At 37.2% G+C, this 19325-nt stretch overlaps 1 protein-coding gene across 2 annotated transcripts in view; it reads right to left on the minus strand.

Annotated features, from left to right (window-relative positions):
- Positions 1-231: 231 nt before the first annotated feature.
- Positions 232-19325, minus strand: part of LOC106994572 (uncharacterized) — a 33346-nt gene continuing 14252 nt past the window's right edge. The window contains exons 2-3 of one of the 2 annotated variants that reach the window (XM_077974989.1): positions 11248-11516; positions 232-2859 (exon numbers count right to left, since the gene is read on the minus strand). The gene's annotated coding sequence lies outside the window, so the exon portion shown is untranslated. Of the gene's footprint in view, positions 2860-11247; positions 11517-18330; positions 18542-19325 lie in introns of those variants that run through there. The other variant, XM_077974988.1, reaches the window with a different exon arrangement.

Here is a 19325-nt window from a genome sequence, read left to right on the forward strand (position 1 = left end):
GCCAAAGAATGGTGATAGCATAGTGAGGTCACCAACAAAAGCAGAAAGAACTTTGGGATGGGAGGGCAAAGACGAAGCTGAGCACAGCTTGAGATCAGTCAGGGCCAGTTCAAAGCAGAGGAGATAAGAAAAACATACCTCTGTCCCCACTGTATAATAAAAACTGGGCCTATTAAATTATTATAATACAGGTCAAATATTCCTTATCTGAAGTGCTTGGACCCAGAAGTGTTTTTGATTTCAATGCTTTTCTTTTTATTTGATTTTGGAATATTTTCCTCTAAATAATGAGATACCTTGGAGGTAGAACACAAATCCAAACATGAAATTCATTTACATTTTAGATATCCTTCATACACATAGTATGAAGGTAATTTTGTATAATATATTAGCAATGTAGTGTGTGAAATAAAGTTTGTGTACACTGAGCCACCAGAAAGGAACGTATCACTATCTCAGCCACCTGTGTAGACGTCTGTGGTTGTTCGGCATCACTGTTATTCCTAACTCTGAATTTAGATACTACCGATAAGCAGTCATCTTCTCATACTTATTTACACATAAGTAGTTAACAGTAAAGAATATGTCGTACCTGCCAGGTGTGGGGGCTCATTCCTGTAATCCCAGTACTTTGGGAGGCCAAGGTGGGCAGATCACCTGAGGTAAGGAGTTTAAGACCAGCCTGGCCAATGTGGTGAAACCCTGTCTCTATTAAAAATACAAATTTAGCTGAGCGTGGTGGTGGGCCCCTGCAATCCCAGCTACTCAGGAGGCTGAGGAAGGAGAATCACTTGAACCCGGGAGGTGTAGGTTGCAGTGAGCCGAGATGACACCATTGCACTCCAGCCTAGGTGACAAAGCAAGACCCCATCTCAAAAAAAAAAATACATAAATAAATAAAAAGAAAAAAGTCATAACATTAAAACAGCGAGAATAATGAGTTCAGGGTAACTTGGCAGCATAGTAGCATCACCGGAACACCAGGATCAGGTGCTAGACAAGAGCAACAACAAACAATGCAGGCTTCCGGTCTCCACCTACAATGCTGTTATAATTAAAAGGCTGCTGTGTATGGTGTTTTTAATTTATTAATTAATTATTGATTGATTTAGGGGAGAAGAAAACTGGGAAGCAGTTGAGGGACCGAGAAGTGGGTCCTCTAGGGATGAGGAGGCGTTCTGCTGGATGGATTTTTGAAATGTTTCTTCCAGTCATCTGCCTCATTGGCAGGGTATTTTGTCTTAGGAGTCTCTCTTCAATTTTATAATCAGACATGATTCCTTGTTCTGTTCCAAATACATTCTTCTGTAGTCCTTCAATACACCTATCGCATATCATGGTGTCGTCTACAGGCACTTTTTCTGCAGCATTAATGCCATCGTCATCATCACTATTATCATACTCTCCTTGATTCAGAACTGTTTGTTAAAGAATTAACAACTGGAGCCTCATTATTGATGTTAACAACTTCTTCAATAGCTGCTTCTTTCAGCTTATAGATGAACTCTGAAGGTATGTTTCTTGCATATGTAAGAAGATAAAGCATTTTTTTTTCCTCACTTGACATCCAGAATTCTTCAGAGTCACCACCTAGTTCACCATCTGCACTGAACACAGTTGCAGGCCAGAGGTTGTGCCAGGCATCCACAACTGTGTCTTCAGTCACTGTGTTCCAAGCATTGACAACAGCATATATAGCATCCTTCATGCTAAACTCCTTTGGGAACCTTCCACACTCACACCTCTGCTTACTGCTGCTAGCATGCTGTTCAAGAAAGTGTTTTAATATTTATGGATCTAAGGATACTCTGGTCACATGGCTGAATAATGAAGCCACATTTGGGGAACAGCACCTGGCATAAACATTATTTTTGATGAGCTATTCCGCTGAAGGATGAGCAGAACAGTTGTCAAGGAATAACAAAATCTGGAAATCTGGCAGTCTTCCAGTCCTGCTTCCCTGCAGTAAGCATGAGCCACTGGTATAAAGTGTTTGTAAAACCAATCCTAAAATATTTCTCTGGTGATCCATGCCTTTTTGTTAGCATAACACAGTAATGGACTGGTAAGAAATTCACTTCTTACAGTCAGCAAGGAGGCAAACTTTTGCCTGTCACAGCAAATTTATACACTTATGTGTGCCTGCTGCATTAGCACATTCCCACAGAGTTATTCTGTTTTTGACGTCCTTAATGCTTGTAGCATTTTCTCATCCGCAGTAGCCAGTGTTTGGGACACTAACACCAAAACAAGGATGTTTGATCTACATTATAGACTTGTTCTGGTGTCAGATTTTTTATCAGTGATGACATTGGCAAAGCTGTTAATGATTTTCTCCACTGCTTTGTGAAGAACAGATGCTTTATCACCACAAATCATTAAACATTTAATGCTATGTCATTTCTTAAATTTCAGCAACCATCCTGTTGAATATTCAGTTTCCTTTCATTTTCAGTTCATCGTGATAGATCTTTGCTTGTTTCATGATCAGCAAAGCACTAAGTGATCTGTGTTCACTTCAATGCTAATGGATCAATTTTTTTTCAATAAATTATCAAAGTCTTCATTTTAACTTTTATGTAGTGTTTTTTTTTTTTTTTCTGTTTTTCTTTCACTTCTGTTCATCGGTTTGAACATAGAACTTCAACAGTTTATCCTTCTGTTTCTTCAGGTCCTGTACGGTGGCTGTTCTAACACCATACTCTTCTGTAACTTGTTTCACACACCCTGTTGTCCAGTTTCGCCAACAGTTTGACTCTCCGTGGTATAGATCAACATAAATGCTTCTCCCTTGTTATATCACTGCTCCCCACAGGGATATCTTCAGGCCTCTTTGATATTTTCCACAATATCATTACACTGCAGGGCAGAAAATAGGCAGAAATCCACAGTGAGTATTGTGGCAGGTCTTGGCTTCATGGGGCATCATGGGGAACCTGCCATCAACCATCCTGCCTGCATATGTGCCAGTATGTGTTGATTGATTGGATGAGGGGCATGAGGGACATAAACTGAGGGTTACAGCCAAGTGTTTATTTGACCAACTGAAAAGGGAATTTCCATTTGCTCTGACGGCAAAGACAAGTGGAAGGGGAGAGCAGGTTTGGGGCTGTCAAATAGGCAATTTGGAAATCAGAGGAGAGGTGTGGGCTGTAAGTTAAATGAGAGAGTAATAGTATGTAAAGCCATGAGTGTTAATCTGGGTACTCTAGCAACAGAGAAGAGTTAAAGATGATGCACTAATACTTTTTATTTCAAAGGTGAGACCCCAGGGCGGCAAAAGGAAGAAAAAAAGTGAGGAGTGAGACAGGGAAGGGTGGGGAGCATTGCCATGAGAAAGCACACAGACAGTGTGGGCCCCATCCTGGGACTCCTGACAGAGAAGAGAGCTTGAGGAAGTACAGACTCTTCTTTGTAAAGCTCATATGGTGGAGAAAGAACATGCAAAGAAAACTCCACAAGAACAGCCAGCCAGAGAAGAGCCAGGAGGAAGCGTTGTCCCATAAGAACGAAGGATACTGTGGCTAGGTCAAGTGCAATGGAGATAAAGAGAATGGGAGGAAAATAAGAAACAATGACAAAGAGCAGAAAGGAACAAAGAGCTTTTCAAAGAAACATTATCACTCTAAGGTAACCCACTGTTTTCCTTCTTAAACAACAACTTTATTTATCAGAAGCATAAATCTTGCTAATTTGCAGTTTATTCAAAGCAGTTTTTTAAAATTATAAGTTGTTTTCTAAATATGTGAATGCTAATTTATCACAAACATGCAAGGACCATTCAAACAGCTGAAGTGCAGTCTATATAACAGTTATAGTCAAGTTTACCTGGGAATCTAAGAAGAAATTGGTTGTTCACAATTGGAAACACCTAACTTCCTAAACTCATAGAAATATTCAATTGTTAAAAGCATACACTGACACAGGACAATGTATGAAAGACTTTACATGGTAACCATAAAACAATAGTACACAATTAAACTTGGCTTTGAAATATCAGTATATAAGATATCCAGATGTAAAAATAAGTATATAAGAAATTAAATCTTCATCTTCTAATAATCTCGGTTAAAATACAACTGGATTTCTTTTGTGTTTTTGAGCATATTCTGCATTTTAGAATTTAAAATTGATCAGAAATGGACAGTTCTTTTAGACCTGAACCTTCAAAAATCTTTTAGACATGGACCTTCAAAAATCACAGAAAGTTGTGAATTAGTGTGGAGGTGGGAAAGATTCCTAATTAATACATTCATGTCAGCTTGTGTATCTTTTTTCTTTTTGAAATCAACTGAAAGTAGATGCTAAATATAAATACTAATTGATATGCCTCTCTATTAGTTTCTTGAAGCTGCCATAGCAAAGTGCCACAAACTTTTTGGGTTAAAACAATAGAAATTTTTTCTTTCACAGTTCAAGAGCCCAAAAGAGCAAAATCAAGGTATTGGCAGAGCTGATTCCTTCTGGAAGTGCTGAGGGAAAATCTATTCCCTGCCCCGCTCCTAGCTTCAGTGGCTGCTGACGTACCTGGTGTTCCTTAGCTTGGGTCTGCCCTCCTGTCTCTGCCTCATTTTCCTATGGCCTTCCTCTCTGTGTCTCTGTTTACTGGCTTCTCTAGGGACATTCGTCGCTGGGTTGAGGGTCCACTCTGCTCCAGGATGATCTCATCTCAAACCTTTAATTACCTCTGCAAAGACCCTTACTTTAAATGAGGTCACATTGTGTGGTTCCCGGTGGATTGGAATCTTGCAGGGGACACTATTCGACCCACTACAGCTCCCATCGATATACATTTCTTAGTTTGTGGTAAATGTTGGTAGCTTCTTTTGCTCCCTTAATAATTGCCTACACTTCTTTCCTAACCCTCCTTGACTAGTGTTATTTATACTTGGGGCTTATTAGGTGGATGGATTTAAAACAATAATATGCCTTTGTGACTCTTATGACCAGGAGAACCCTTAGCAAGTGTATAGTTAGTGAATAGCAATCCATTAGTATGTATAATGTTTTAATTAACACAGCATTTTATTATGAATTTCAGAAGCAATTATTTATTGTACTTCTCAATTTTATTAACATAATATTTGATTTGTAGTAAAATAATAGATAAAACAGTGTGCTGTTTATTTTGAGTAATGTATGCAGAATGTGCTGAGTAAATTGAATTGCGATTAGTATGTCCAAGAGCACATTGTACACTTAAACATGAAAGTCTGAAATGGAAAAAGTGTGCACTTGAGTCTAGAATGAAAATCACTTAAAATCAAAATGTAACCTCATTTTAACATTAACGGTAAAATAATGCTAAATTTCATTCTGACCATTGATTATAAGTTTGCTTCTCTGGAATTAGGAACATTCCATCTTACTAAAAGTGTCTTCCACGTTGGAAAAAATTTACAGAATTTGCAGTTTCATAAGTTCACATCAGAAGCAAATGAATGTTTTCTATGTTAAGAAAAATGTCAATTCCTCTTTTTCAGATCAATGTCATAAAAGCTATTAAATACTAATATATCAGCACAATTCACAATAGCAAAGCTATGGAATCAACCTAAGTGTTCATAAATGGATGATTGGATAAAGAAAATGTATGACATACACACACTGGAATAGTATTCAGCTATAAAGAAGAATGAAATCATGTCTTTTGTAAAAGCAACATGGATGGAAATGGAGACAATTATCTTAATTGAAACAACTCAGAAACAGAAAGTCGAACGTCACATGATCTCACTTATAAGTGGGAGCTAAATAATGTGTACACTTGGACTAGAATGTGGAATGATCAACATTGGCGAATCAGAAGGTGGGAGGGTGGGGGAAGGTAAGGGATGATAAGTGGTGCAATAGATGCAATGTACATTATTAGGGTGATGGTAATGGTTATGCTAAAAGCCCTGACTTCAGCACTACACAGTATATCACTGTAACAAAACTGTAATTATATCCATTAAGTTTACACAAATAAGAAAAATACTTGATGTTTCATGTTATTTACTTGGGGGAAATATAGTCTATGATACGTAAATATTCTGAAAGTTTCCATTGATACCCCTTGAAATGTTCAATTCATTCAAAACAATGTAAGCTCAGGTAATTTAATTGGAAGATTGCCCTGTAGGCTACTGAAAGTCCTCCTCTTAAGGGAAGTAGCTATAAGATATGCTTGATACATTTTTAAATATTTAAAATACATTAATTTCACTAATTCTTAGTTTCAGGCAAAATTTGCATTATAATCTTAATAATTAATGTCAATGTCCCATGTACCATATGGTATATTACTATAAAGGAGATTTATAAGTAATCTCTAAGGAGATTACTGAATGTAATTATCAATATTTATATAGTGGCATTTCGACAAAAGCTCAGAGAGTTGTAAAGTGGCAATCACGTTTAAAGATAAATAACATAACATAGATTTGACGCATATTATGATAAGACTTATTATTGTTTTTATAAGCCTATACTGTTTCCTTAGATACAGCATGAAGCTCGCAATTACCTCTTTAGCTATAATATGCTAAAGGATAACTATAATACTTCTGACAAAGTAAAACTTTTTATGAATAAACTCTCATATAAGTACAATTTTTTTTTTTTAGATCGAGTCTTGGGTTTTTTTTTTTTAGATTGACTCTGTCGTGTCACCCAGACTAAAGTGCAGTGACGTGATTTCAGCTCACCGCAACCTCAGCCTCCCGGATTCAAGCCATTCTCCTTCATCAGCCTCCCAGGTAGCTGGGACTACAGACGTATGCCACTACGCCTGGCTAATATTTGTGTATTTTTAGCAGAGTTGGGGTTTCACGATGCTGGTCAGGCTGCTCTCCCTAATAATGCTTCGTGTTTTGGCACTAAATATTGATAATAAATCTTCATGTTCACAGGAGTTCTTATTAAAGCAAACTAAAGGAAAGAAAAAGAAATAAAATAATTTTAGCTTAATTATATCTTATGACAATTATGCAATTTCATTTTTATTTATGTTACTATAAGGCCACCCATTTATTTATTCAAATCAATGCTTGAATATTAGCGTACAATTTGTAGTCTCTTACGTCAACTGAGACCTATTGTGTCTTTAAAAGAGTGAACATTTGACAGAAGTTCTTTGAATGGCGGTCCTTTCTTTCCCTCCTCTCCCACAGCTCAAATCTCTGGGTAGAGTTGAAACGTCCTCCACTCTAGCTTCATCATTTAATTCTACGTTTGTCATGATTAAGTCACTTCACTTTTCCAGTCTTAACTTTCCTCATTGAAAATGCAGGGGAGACAGAGAAAAGTGCTTGACCTCTCCCTAGCAAAGACATGAAAACGAAAAAAAAAAAATAGGATGTGGTGAGAAATAATGAAAATGCATCTACAAAGAATATCTTATGCTTTTCAAAATAATGATCATAGCATATATCAGGTTATTTTAATTAATTCTTCCATTCGAGAGGCATGAATAAAATAGCAAACAAAGGTAAAGAAACATTTTGGTCTAAAAACCAATTGCTGAGAATTTTTATGTTGAACTTTTTCATTCCCATTTTGCAGGTGCAGGTTCAGAATAAGATGAATACATTTGCAGCAATTAAAGGCTTTGTTGAATAACTGAATCAGCCAACTCTTCACAAACCATCTTCTACCTATGCCTGCCAGAAATTTTCTCACTGCTTTAGAGGCTAACGACTAATATACAGCAGTCATGTGTTGCACCGCAAAGCCCTATAAACAGATTCAATGTGATTGTTCTTTAATGAAAAAGAAATATGGTCTCTATATGCTGCTTTCATTCTCTTGGGGTAAAAAGATTTGTTCTCAATTTAAAACCAAATGCTATCATCAATATCCCTTGGAAATTCCACTTAATTAAAATGCTCTAGTCATAAAACCTGCCAAATAAAAACTTGGTTAAGTTTTCCAATTAACAGCATTTAATTAGAATTCTATAATATGGAGGGGATCTGCTTGTGTAACTTATCCTCATCAAAGAGGCTGTAGTTTGGTCAAAATAAAGAGAACACTTAAAACACAATGGATATCAGTAGGATAAAATGTTCTTCTTCCAAACTAATTCCTCATCTGGTTGACATGACAAGAGAGAAAATCTCACACTCATTTAATCTGTATGTCCTGGATGCATTCTCATGGCTCCAGCCTGCTGCAGTCAAATGCCTGCATGGCTGCAGCCACATGGTTATGGCTCAGAACACAGGGCAGCTTGGTTTCTGCATCCTTTTCAAACCCATTACTAGCTCATTCCTGTGGCACCTACCTGAAAAAGGAAAAGTTAAAAGAAATCAAAAATAAAATATTTTCCATGTAAGTCACATAGTGTATGAATTGTACTTCCTTCAGTTCAAAGAGGCAAAAAAAGACTCTATGAGCAATTAAATAACAAAGTAACAGCACACTGTCTCGTGTTTAAAAAGACATAAAAAGCTTATGCTATTTGGAAAATTATATGATCAAGGTCTGTCATTGCTCTTCTCTTGAATGTCAGGGTAATCATTTTCATGTACGCTGGCAATTCTGATGCCGGAACATTGTCCCCAGGTGAAAGCACACTGCTTTCTGTGCAAATAACACCTGTGAGAAAACATGGAAATGGAATGGCCAAGACATTTCACATTTTTAACCATAAACTAGAATTTATATATTTGCAAACTTTTTATGTTCATAAAAATCTTGATTTTTCTTTAGAGTGAGAGCATTGCTATTTCTTGTTCAAACGAAAGATAATGGGAAGAATAGGATTATATAATGTAGATGTGAAGGCTTCAAGGTTGTGTTTGATCTCACCATGGACAATCAGGTTAATTGGGAATTTGACAGGAAAAGGAAGCAACCTCACGTCTGGACCTAGGTCAAAGGGAGGACAAGTACAAACTCCTACAGCATAAAAGGTTCACTCCTGTGACTTAATACAAGTTGCTACTTTGACTTTTGAAAATGACAACCATTCTTAGCTCACTGGTCATCCAATAACAAGCCAGGGTCCCTTGGCTGTAGTCACTTTACCCCAATTTAGATCCTTAAAGTTGGTGCTAACTTCTGTCATCCCTACTGCCCCAATGCAGGATAGTTTTGATCCACTATCTTGACTTAACTTAAATATTTACCTATTTGCCTACTTTTAATTTCCTTATATTATTTCTTCAATTGAATTCAATATATTTTAGATTTTTCTATTAAAGTAATACTAATTGCTATATTATAAAATCAGAGCAGAAGTTTATGCATTACTCCAGTCCAACTGGTGACCGTTATAAGTTGGCTTTTTTGGAAGCAGAAACTGAGCTCCAGTGTGATGTGGGAGATATTTATTGCGGATCAACGACTACCAGTGCCAGAGAGAAGATGGTAAACCAGATTGCTCAGAGACAAAAGGCAAAGCACAATGCGAGTTCAACAAGCCTTGGGGCCAGCTGGAGCATAGCCAGCCAGACAGAGTTGTCCTGTGCAGGCTTGAAATGGCCAAGCCTTTATAACCTGGCTTGATTATTTATTGGATGTGGGCTACACCAGGAGAGGCAGCTCCCTGCTGCTGAGGCAAAATCCTGAATGAGGTATTAGCTGGATATTGTCTGCTGACAGTATCCTCTTTTCTGATGGAACAGGAACTAATATATTTGACCGATCAATGGTAGAATGGTATGTAACTGCGCTGTTTTTACTTGCTCTAGCCATTGGGGTTAATATTTAGCAGGGTCCACAGCAGTGCACTGTCACCCTCCAGGATCCACCATTTCTCTACAGGGAGCAGATGGTCAATTAAACAGAAATATATTGGGGTCCTGAATCATTTAAGTCAGGTCAGTAGAGTTATTTTTCTGTAAAGATAAATAAAAGAGTACATATTTTAGGTTCTGGGAACCATATATGGTCTCCGTTATATATTCTTTGTTTGTTGGTTTTTACAGTTCTTTAAAAGTGTAAACATCATTCTTCGCTTATCAGCCACACAATGACAGACCACAGACTCATAGCCATAGTTAGTTTTCCCAGGATTTAGATCCTGAAAGTCAGTGCTGACTTCGGCATCCCTGTGTCCACAATGCAGTATTATTTTATTTGCTCTCTTGGCTGAGAGTGGAGGGGAGTTTCTCAGACCTCTGCTTGGATCATCCTCAATAAAAGCCATTTGTTATCTGGCTCCCACATGCTTCCATTCTAACTGGGGCCATGATTAAGCTTGGGGTCTTCAGATGGCAATGTTGACATGGGCCCCAGATCCAGCACGCCTCACAATACTTGTTATCAGTTTTTTTTCCAGTATTAGGGGTTGAATTTTGGTCCTCCACGAAATTAATCTGTCAAAGTCCTAACCCCAGCACCGTAGATTTTGACCTTATTTAGAAACAGGGTCATTGCCGATGTAAAAAGTTTAGGTGAGTTCATACTGGCGTAGGGTGGACTGTTAAGCCAATATGACTGTGTATTTATAAAAAGTGGAAACTTGGACACAGTTACACACACCAAGATAACACAATGCGAAGATGAAGGCAGAGATGAGGGTGATGCTTCTGTTATACAAACCAAGGAGTACTAAAGATTGCAATGGCCACCGTAAGCAGAAAAGGGCCCTACCACGGATTCTCCTTTGCCGTCCTCAAGAGGAACTGACCCAGACACCTTGATTTCGGGACTTCTGGCCACCAGAACTGTGAGACAATACATTTCTGTGGCTTATTTTTTTTTCTCACCCATGGATTGGGGTGACTTACATTTCTGTGGTTTAAATCCTCTAGTTTGTGGTTCTTTGTTACAGCAAACCTTTGCAAATTAACATGCTGAGTACACATTCACCCAAGGAAATGGCTATGACCCCTAGGCAAGGCCTGGGGACTCCTCACCAAGCACACTGACTGTGAGGTGTGGTTCCTTCCCTCTGGGAACATGGCCTCCCCTGCGGTCAGTGGGTTCCAGGTCAGAAAACTGACTCAGATCCAGAAATCAAGCAAAGGGTGTTAACACTTTTGGGTGACTGCCTTCAGAATTTTGATCATATCTCCTTGATTTCTCCTGACTGTACGAGATCAGCGGCCCCCCGCTGGCTGGCTTTCTACCCATGCTGTTTTCAGGGTTGCTGTACTCTATTATCTCCACAACTTTCAGTGGATCAGATTTTTTGGCTACTGCCCTCCCAACCCATTATGGTCATTGTGACATTCTAATCACCTGGCCTCTATTGTTTTAGCGTCCCCTTGTTCCCACTACTATCAGTTTGCCTAATTCTGTAAAGACATTTCTTACCATCTGCCTTGGTGTGAAGAAGAGAGCCACAACCAAACATTCAGAGATGCTGGTGCTCTTGCCAGCAGTTCATTCCATGTAATATAGTTATCCTGCAGGCTTTCTGGTGGATCATAACCATCTGCAGCTCTTCCGTATTCACACAGTGTCCGCCCCAGCATTTTAGCTTTTCCATCCCTTCTTCCAATATCTGGTAGGCAATTCTGATGCTTCAACTTTACTTAGTGTCACAGATGCAAGGTACAAAGAGGAGTGGAACTTCATCAGAACTGAAAAGAGGATAATTAATTAAGTCTACACGTATGACTGTATGCTGTCATTCCCAATCTTCATGCACAAAATTTTGCATGCATCGTGTCTATCTCCTTCCCATTGCCCAGACATGATGAAATTTAAGGTTTCATCCCTGGAGAAATTAAACTCTCTTCTGCAAAAGCAATCCACAGTCTGAAATTTGGTTATTTCTCAGAATATTTGCATTTATCTTGCTTCCAATAATTCTAGAACAAATTTGACAACAGACACGCCTTATAAACGTACCCAGATGTCCTACTCTCTTTTTCTCACCTTAATATTAGAAATATAAAACAAACTATGGGTAAACAAATATATGAGGAAGTTTTCAACTTGGAAGTACACACGGAGATACTTTAGCTAGATGAAGAAAAACTAAAATGTAACAGAGCATTCTCATCACATTTCATGTAATCTGGAATATTGAGAGCATTTTGAACACTTCTAGAAATTTAAAAATATGCAATTACACAGAATAAAGTCTAATAATATTTTAACCTTAACTCTAAAGTCCCTTAACTCTAAATTCTTTAAAAATGTTGTGAGAAAATATTTTTAATTTAAAATTTTATACCTCACCAGATGATCAATGAAATTAATATCCACTAAAGGATTTTCCAGACATGGAAGAACTCAGAAAATTTCTCCCCTTGCAAGCTTTTCCCAGGAAATTACATGATATTTGTTCCAGATAAAGAGCAAATTAAACCAAAAAATATTAAATCACATGTATCAATTAGGTCACTTTTAACTCTAAATTACTCTAAACCAAATACAAACTAGCATATGCAGTTCATTATAATCATCAATATCATCAAAATGGCATGGAAATTTTTCATGCATTTGTGTAGTTTTGTTTTTGTTTTTCGAGATGGACTTTTGTTCTGTTGTCCAGGCTGGAGTACAGAGGCATGATCTTGACTCCCCGCAACCTCCACCTCCCAAGTTCAAGTGACTCTCCTGCCTCAGCCTCCCAAGTAGCTGGCATTACAGGTGTCTGCCACCATGCCTGGCTAATTTTTGTATTTTTAGTAGAGATGGGGTTTCACTATGTTGGTCAGGCTGGTCTCAAACTCCTGACCTCAAATGATATGCCGGCCTCGGCCTCCCAAAGTGCTGAGATTATAGATGTGAGCCAGTGTGCCCGGCCTATTTGTACAGTGTTGGTGTTTAGGGGAAATTTGGTCTGAATTTGAAGCAATTCCATCTACAATTGATTCTTTCCATCTTTTGGCTCACTCTCTTCTCATTCACTTCTTGATTCGATTCTGTCTCTTTTAATCTTTCGACTACAAGTGAACGCAACAGACACAACACAACATCTTCTTAGCCCCATGTTCATGAAAGGCAAGAGCTTCTTTCCCAAATCAAAACAGTAGTCTAAAGTCTGACTTTTTATTTTCCTGTCCAAACCTAGTAACTTAGACAAAAAAAAGAAGGTGAATTAGCTAGAATAAATAATTTTAACTATCCAGATTCCTCTTCTTGTTAGGAGGTTTGGCACAGTTCCATAGAAATTACATTATGTTAAAGTGAGATAAAAGAGTTTGTTGGGGAAAAAAAAACAAACCAGCATGGATAGAGCTAGGGAGGAGAAAGAAGCTGGGAGAGCAGCTAATGCCAAATGTGCAGTACACACAAGAAACAGGGAAGACAGGGTCCTTTTAAAAAACAAACAGGTGAATGAAAAGCTCAGGGCGTACAGCCCAGAGGACAGGTCGATCAGTCCAGAGCTGGGAAATAAAACATTCAGGAGAGAGATTATCAAAAGTAAAAGGTGTCCTTTAGAACACCTGCTACATCAAGCTACTTAAAAAACAATTTTATGAAAAGAGAATATTACAATGAGAAACACAATGTCAGTGTATTAGTCTGTTCTCATGCTGATAATAAAGGCATAGCCGAGACTGGGTAATTTATAAAGGAAAGAGGTTTAATGGAGTTATAGCTCCACATGGCTGGGGAGGTCTTACAATCATGGCAGAAGGCGAAGGGGAAGAAAGACATGTCTTATATGGCAGCAGTCAAGATAATGTGTGCAGGGGAACTCCCCTTTATAAAATCATCAGATCTCATGAGACTTACTATCACCAGAACAGCTGGGGAAAGTCCCTCTGCCGTGATTCAATTACCTCCCACCAGGTGCCAACCAGGACCTGTTGGAATTATGGGAGCTACAATTCGAGATGAGATTTGGGTGGGGACACAGCCAAACCATACCAGTTAGAAACTCTAGTGAAAAGCAAAACTTTTAAGTGAAAGAAATGTAATCATGAGGTAGTATTTGACTTTTCAGTGAACACTATTTACACGATCATATTGTTTTAAATACTAAATATTCATTGCTTGTTTAACTGAATATACTCTCTATCTCACTGAAGGATGAAGCAGGGGAGGCAGTGTGTGGTGAGCAGTAGCTAAATTCTTGTCCTTCATAACAAGAAGCAAATAGGTAGTGTCAAAACTTGAGAAATCAATATACAGTAATCTGTTTAACTTTAAAGGTATGTACCAAAAGAAAACCTAAAGGATGACAAATTCATTGACTCAAAGGGAAAGAAACATAGGGAAAAAGTAGACGGGGATATTTTAAAAGTCTTTCGAGATTAATTTATTTTTTTTTTAATTTTATTTTTGAGACATGATCTTGTTCTGTCCACTAGACTACAGTGTAGTGATATGGTCATGGTTCACTGTGGTCTTGACCTCCTGGGCTCAGGTGATCCTCCCACCTCAGTCTCCCAAGTAGTTGGGAATACAGTCACATGCCATAACACCAGGCTTTTTTTTTTTTTTTTGTAGAGACTGAGGTTTCACCATGTTCTCCAGGCTTGTCTTGAACTCCTGGGCTCAAGTGATCCTCCTGCCTGGGCCTCCCATAGTCCTGTGTTTCTCCTGAACACCCGTATGTGAAGGCCTCAGCCTGTTTGAGTCCTGACTGGCAGGTTCCACCTCCTTCACCTCCTTCTCCTCCACCTGCTGTGCTTCTTCAGACACCTGGTCCCTCTTCCAGCAAGTCTTTGCAACATGCAACCTTCAGCAGTGACTGTATTTATAACAATATTTTTACCATTGAAAATTCTTGAAATGGATGTTTTTTAAAAAGGGAAGGGGATAAGGCTGATGTGACCTCTGGTATTACTAGCAGCAATGAATGTATCTGATGTTTTATTTCTCTAATGCATAACTCACTTTTTTATGGGTTTCATGGGTTAGTTCCTTAAAGCACCTGTGAGTCTGAAGTGTTTTTTTCATTACCAAAGGTTCTATTAATTGAATATTTGAAGAGATAAATATCACTTCTGAGTCTTGTATTTTATCATAATCTCAGTACTCTTCATTCATTTAACCATTAATTCATGCGTGCATCAATACAGTCATTTATTTATTTAATTAAACAAGTGATAAGATTGTGGAAAGGCAACGTGATCTAATATTTAAATATATTAATTCTACAGCAAGATCACTTTTGTTTGAATCTGCTTCTTGGTATATCAGTCAAACCTCACTGTGCCCAAGTGTTTTCATCTGGAAAATTTGAATAAAATACACATGCCTCACAGGGTTATCACTTTTATATGTTAAGATACGTGAGTTGCTTAGAAGAGTTCATGGTTTCTAATAATTACTAAATGATTTTAATACAAACAAATAAATATATGTTATTCAAAAGAAAGGTACTGTTTTCATAAATGCTGTATGTAGTTATTCCTGTATCATTTAAAAGCACAGGAAATAAAAGAAAAATAGAAAAGTGTGACTGCACAAACTGAAAAGCTTCTGTGCAACAAAGGAAACAATCGACAGAGTGGAAAGGCAACCTGTGGATTGGGAGAAAATATTTGCAAACCAAAAATATCTGATAAGGGGCTAATATCTAAAATATATAATTTAGATATTAAATTTGTACAATGCAACAGCAGAAAAAACCTACAAATAACCCAATTAAAAATGGACAGCATGGGAAACACCTGCCCCCATGATTCAATTACCTCCCACAGGGTCCCTCCCACAATAAGTGGGAGTTCAAGATGAAAAGAAAACCATAACATTATTGTTGGAACACAGTTGAAATAGTATAAGATTCACATAATAACAGTTATGAAAGAGAAAGTAAAATCTCTTTCTAGTTCCTGTTTAAGATCAAGGCAGACTTTTCCTAGAAAAATTACAATCATGTCCAGAGCAAACATTGGCAGCAGTTAAAGCATTATCATCATCAATTTTAATATTGTTTGTGCTGAAATTCTAAGCAAAGAAATAAATACCTTAAAAAAATTGGGGTTGAATTAGCACCTACAAAGTGAGCAATTAATGACTACAGAGTAACTATCAATGCCTATTTCCACCTCTCTTTAGATATTGATACGGTTTGGGTGTGTCACCACCCATATCTCATCTTGAACTCCCACTTATTGTGGGAGGGACCCTGTGGGAGGTAATTGAATCATGGGGGCAGGTCTTTCCCATGCTGTTCTCATGATAGTGAGTAAGTCTCACGAGATCTGATGGTTTTATAAGGGGGAGTTTCCCTGTACAATCTCTCTTCTCTTTGCCTGCTGCCATCCATGTAAGACATGACTTGCTCCTCCTTGCCTTCCATTATGATTGTGAGACTTCCCCAGCCATGTGGAACTGTAAGTCCATTAAATCTGTTTCTTTTGTAAAGTGCCCAGTCTTGGGTATGTCTTTATCAGCAGCGTGAAAACAGAGTAATATAGATATACAACATCCACTCATACCTTTCATCCTATACATAGATTAAAATACATGTTTACAATAAATGCACTCATCCCACACAAAATACCCATGTTTTCACCCTTTTACTGCTCCAGTTTCAAGTTCGAGATCTCATGGCTGTGTATAGTTTGCTCCATCAAATTCCAAATTATTGGTTATACTTTGCTTTCCGTAAGGGAAACAAGACAAATTATCCATTCTCAACACACCCAGGATGCAACGGCAGGGAAGAATAGGGTAACTAAGTAGAAACTAACATTCATTAAGTGGGAAATGTGCAACACACATGGTAATGACTGGACGCTCACCTACATCAGCTCCTGTCCTAAACAAAGAGAGAAAAACTCCTGGCCAGAGAGGAAATGGATCTGATTTTTCAGCCACTCATCTTGATTCTTATCCTCTGACTAGGGACTAATTTAGGTAGGAGCATGTGACTCAGTGATTGCCAAGGAAAGGTGAGGAGAAGCTCACCTCTGTGCTGAGAAGCTTATGTCAATACTTTTCCTCACTGATTCAAAACAGACTATGGGGAGAAAGAGAAACGTCTGACACTTTTTGGGGGTTGAAATGCCATGCCTACAACTGCTAAAGACATACATGAACAGATTTCTTTTTATATAAATTACATTTCACTTTCTATCATCACAATTAATATGCTAATTGTAGAACACTTTGAAAGTACACATAGGCAAAAACAAGATTCATAACATAAATTAATCTGAGGATATATCTTCCCAAAAGTCAGGAGTTTTCAGATTAAAAGATGTTGAGGAATTGCATTCTGAAAAAAATTGAGAAAGGCTTTAAAGTCACCACAGGGAAAAGAAATAGGTACTAAGCTTCAGGAATCAGCATGAAATATTAGTAATAATTGAGATCTGGACTACAATGAAAAAGTCAAATTTCTACACAATTATAGTGTAGAATTATATATTTAGTCCAAATATTACTTGAAAGTTGAGTAGATACATTATTTTTAAAAAGTTATTGAAAATATACCCATCCCTTGCATGTTTAATCAGAAATCTGTTAGACACTTAATTCTGCAATTTAGAATAAAACCAACATATGAATTTATCTATAATTTAATGAAAACAAAAGTTTTTTTATTTAAAGGGCATAGACCAGCACCTTTTGGGACAATTTATCAAGAATTGTATTCACCCACTTAGGATAGATTATTAAGCTATTCTGATCACTTAAAACATCTTCCTGTTTTACTTTGTTATCTTTAACTAACTGTACCCATATGTTTAAAGTGGGGTAGGTGTATCTACCAGTTATGGAATTTATAAATTTTTGAAAGTTACAGAAACATGTAATAAAATATCGTGATCCTTGAAAACTGGCATCCCCATAGACTCCCTTCTAAGAAAAGCATTTCCCTGTGCTCTCTACCCTAAGTCTCTCTTGGGATGTGTCATGATCCATTTGTTTTATGTCAAGATGAGTCTAAATGAGAAAAATAATTTGATGAGTTTGACTTCTATTGATTTCATGTTTTATTCTATTGATAAATTTAGTAAGCTTTGTTGTGTGTCAATGGGTATGTCTTAGCTTTCTTTATCAAATGGAGCTAAATCGGATTTCATGCTATTTCTCTCTGATGTACTCTTAAGACTTATTTAAAAAGATGACCTGAGAGAGTTGCTAACAAATTCTTACCTCACAGAGTAATCAGGCAACTGGAAATTCTCTCTCCACCTAAGCATGGATGACAATAAATAAACTAACTGACTTCAGAAGCACAGTCAGACTTATGCTGAGTTATACTGAGGATCATAATTGTAAGAAGAATTGATAAATTTCATAAATTCAGATATCCCTAGAACGTATAGCATAGAAAGGCTAATTAAATAACTACTACAGAGGACAAGAGTTGAATGAGTTTTGGTGTTTCTATTAAGGGGATCCCCTTAGGGAAGCACAGTTTTGTATATAATTTGCATTACATAAATGGGAGTTTCACTATAATAAAACCAAAATGATGCAGAAGACATTTTCAAGATGATTCACATTAGTTTATCCAAATAAAACAAAATTCAGTATAAATCAAAGACGTTTTTATTGTTTAAGCAAAGTACAGGCTCATTATATTTTAACAATGATTTTAAAAACTATATTGCATCTTTTATTTGTTTTCTCCAAATTCTGCTTGTAGTGACTTTAATTTTGCATTTGGTATTCCAGAAGAGCAGATTTTCTGTTCATGCACTTCTATCCATGTATATGTAGTTATGAATCCTGAGTCGTATGCCTAAAAGAATATGAGTCAAAAGTATATATTAAGAATACATAATAAAAAATTCTTATTGCAGAGGGTAACAAGAACAATGCATTTTATCTTTAAAGTAATGTAAGCTGGGCATAGTGGTACACACCTGTAGTCTCAGCTATTAGGAAGGCAGAAGCGGTGAGCTATGATCACATCACTACACTCCAGCCTAGGTGAAAGAGTAAGAACATGTTTCTTTTTTTTTAAAGTAATACATAAGTTTCCTAAGTAAAGTTAAAACCTTTATTTCATAAACATGGATAGGATGGTACTTAGTAAATGCTAGACAAATAAGGTATTAAATTCCAACATATGATTATTTACTAGCTCTTTGTCTATCCACATCTATCATCTATCAATTATTTATCTTTACATCTATATTTTCATTTATTTGATCCTTTTTCCTGTTTTACAGACCTAAATTATCAGAAAACTATACTTTTTTTAAAAAAAGTAATGTTTACTCTTAGTATTCCTATTTAAGTTGGCCTTGGTTGTGCAAAACATATTCAGTGACTGTATAAGAAGTGTATTTTTGTACAGCACACGGACTCTACATGAGTTAACCCAACTGTATAAGTTCATTTTCACACTGCTATAAAGAATACCAGAGACTGGTTAATTTATAAAGAAAAGAGGTTTAATTGACTCAGTTCTGCATGGCTTGGGAGGCCTCAGGAAATGCATAATCATGGCGGAATGTGAAGGGGAAGCAAGGCACGCCTAATATACTAGCAGGAAGGAGACCTCAGGGTAAACTGCCATG

The sequence above is a fragment of the Macaca mulatta genome, chromosome 18 (assembly GCF_049350105.2).
Source record: "Macaca mulatta isolate MMU2019108-1 chromosome 18, T2T-MMU8v2.0, whole genome shotgun sequence".
NCBI classification, from domain to species: domain Eukaryota; kingdom Metazoa; phylum Chordata; class Mammalia; order Primates; family Cercopithecidae; genus Macaca; species Macaca mulatta.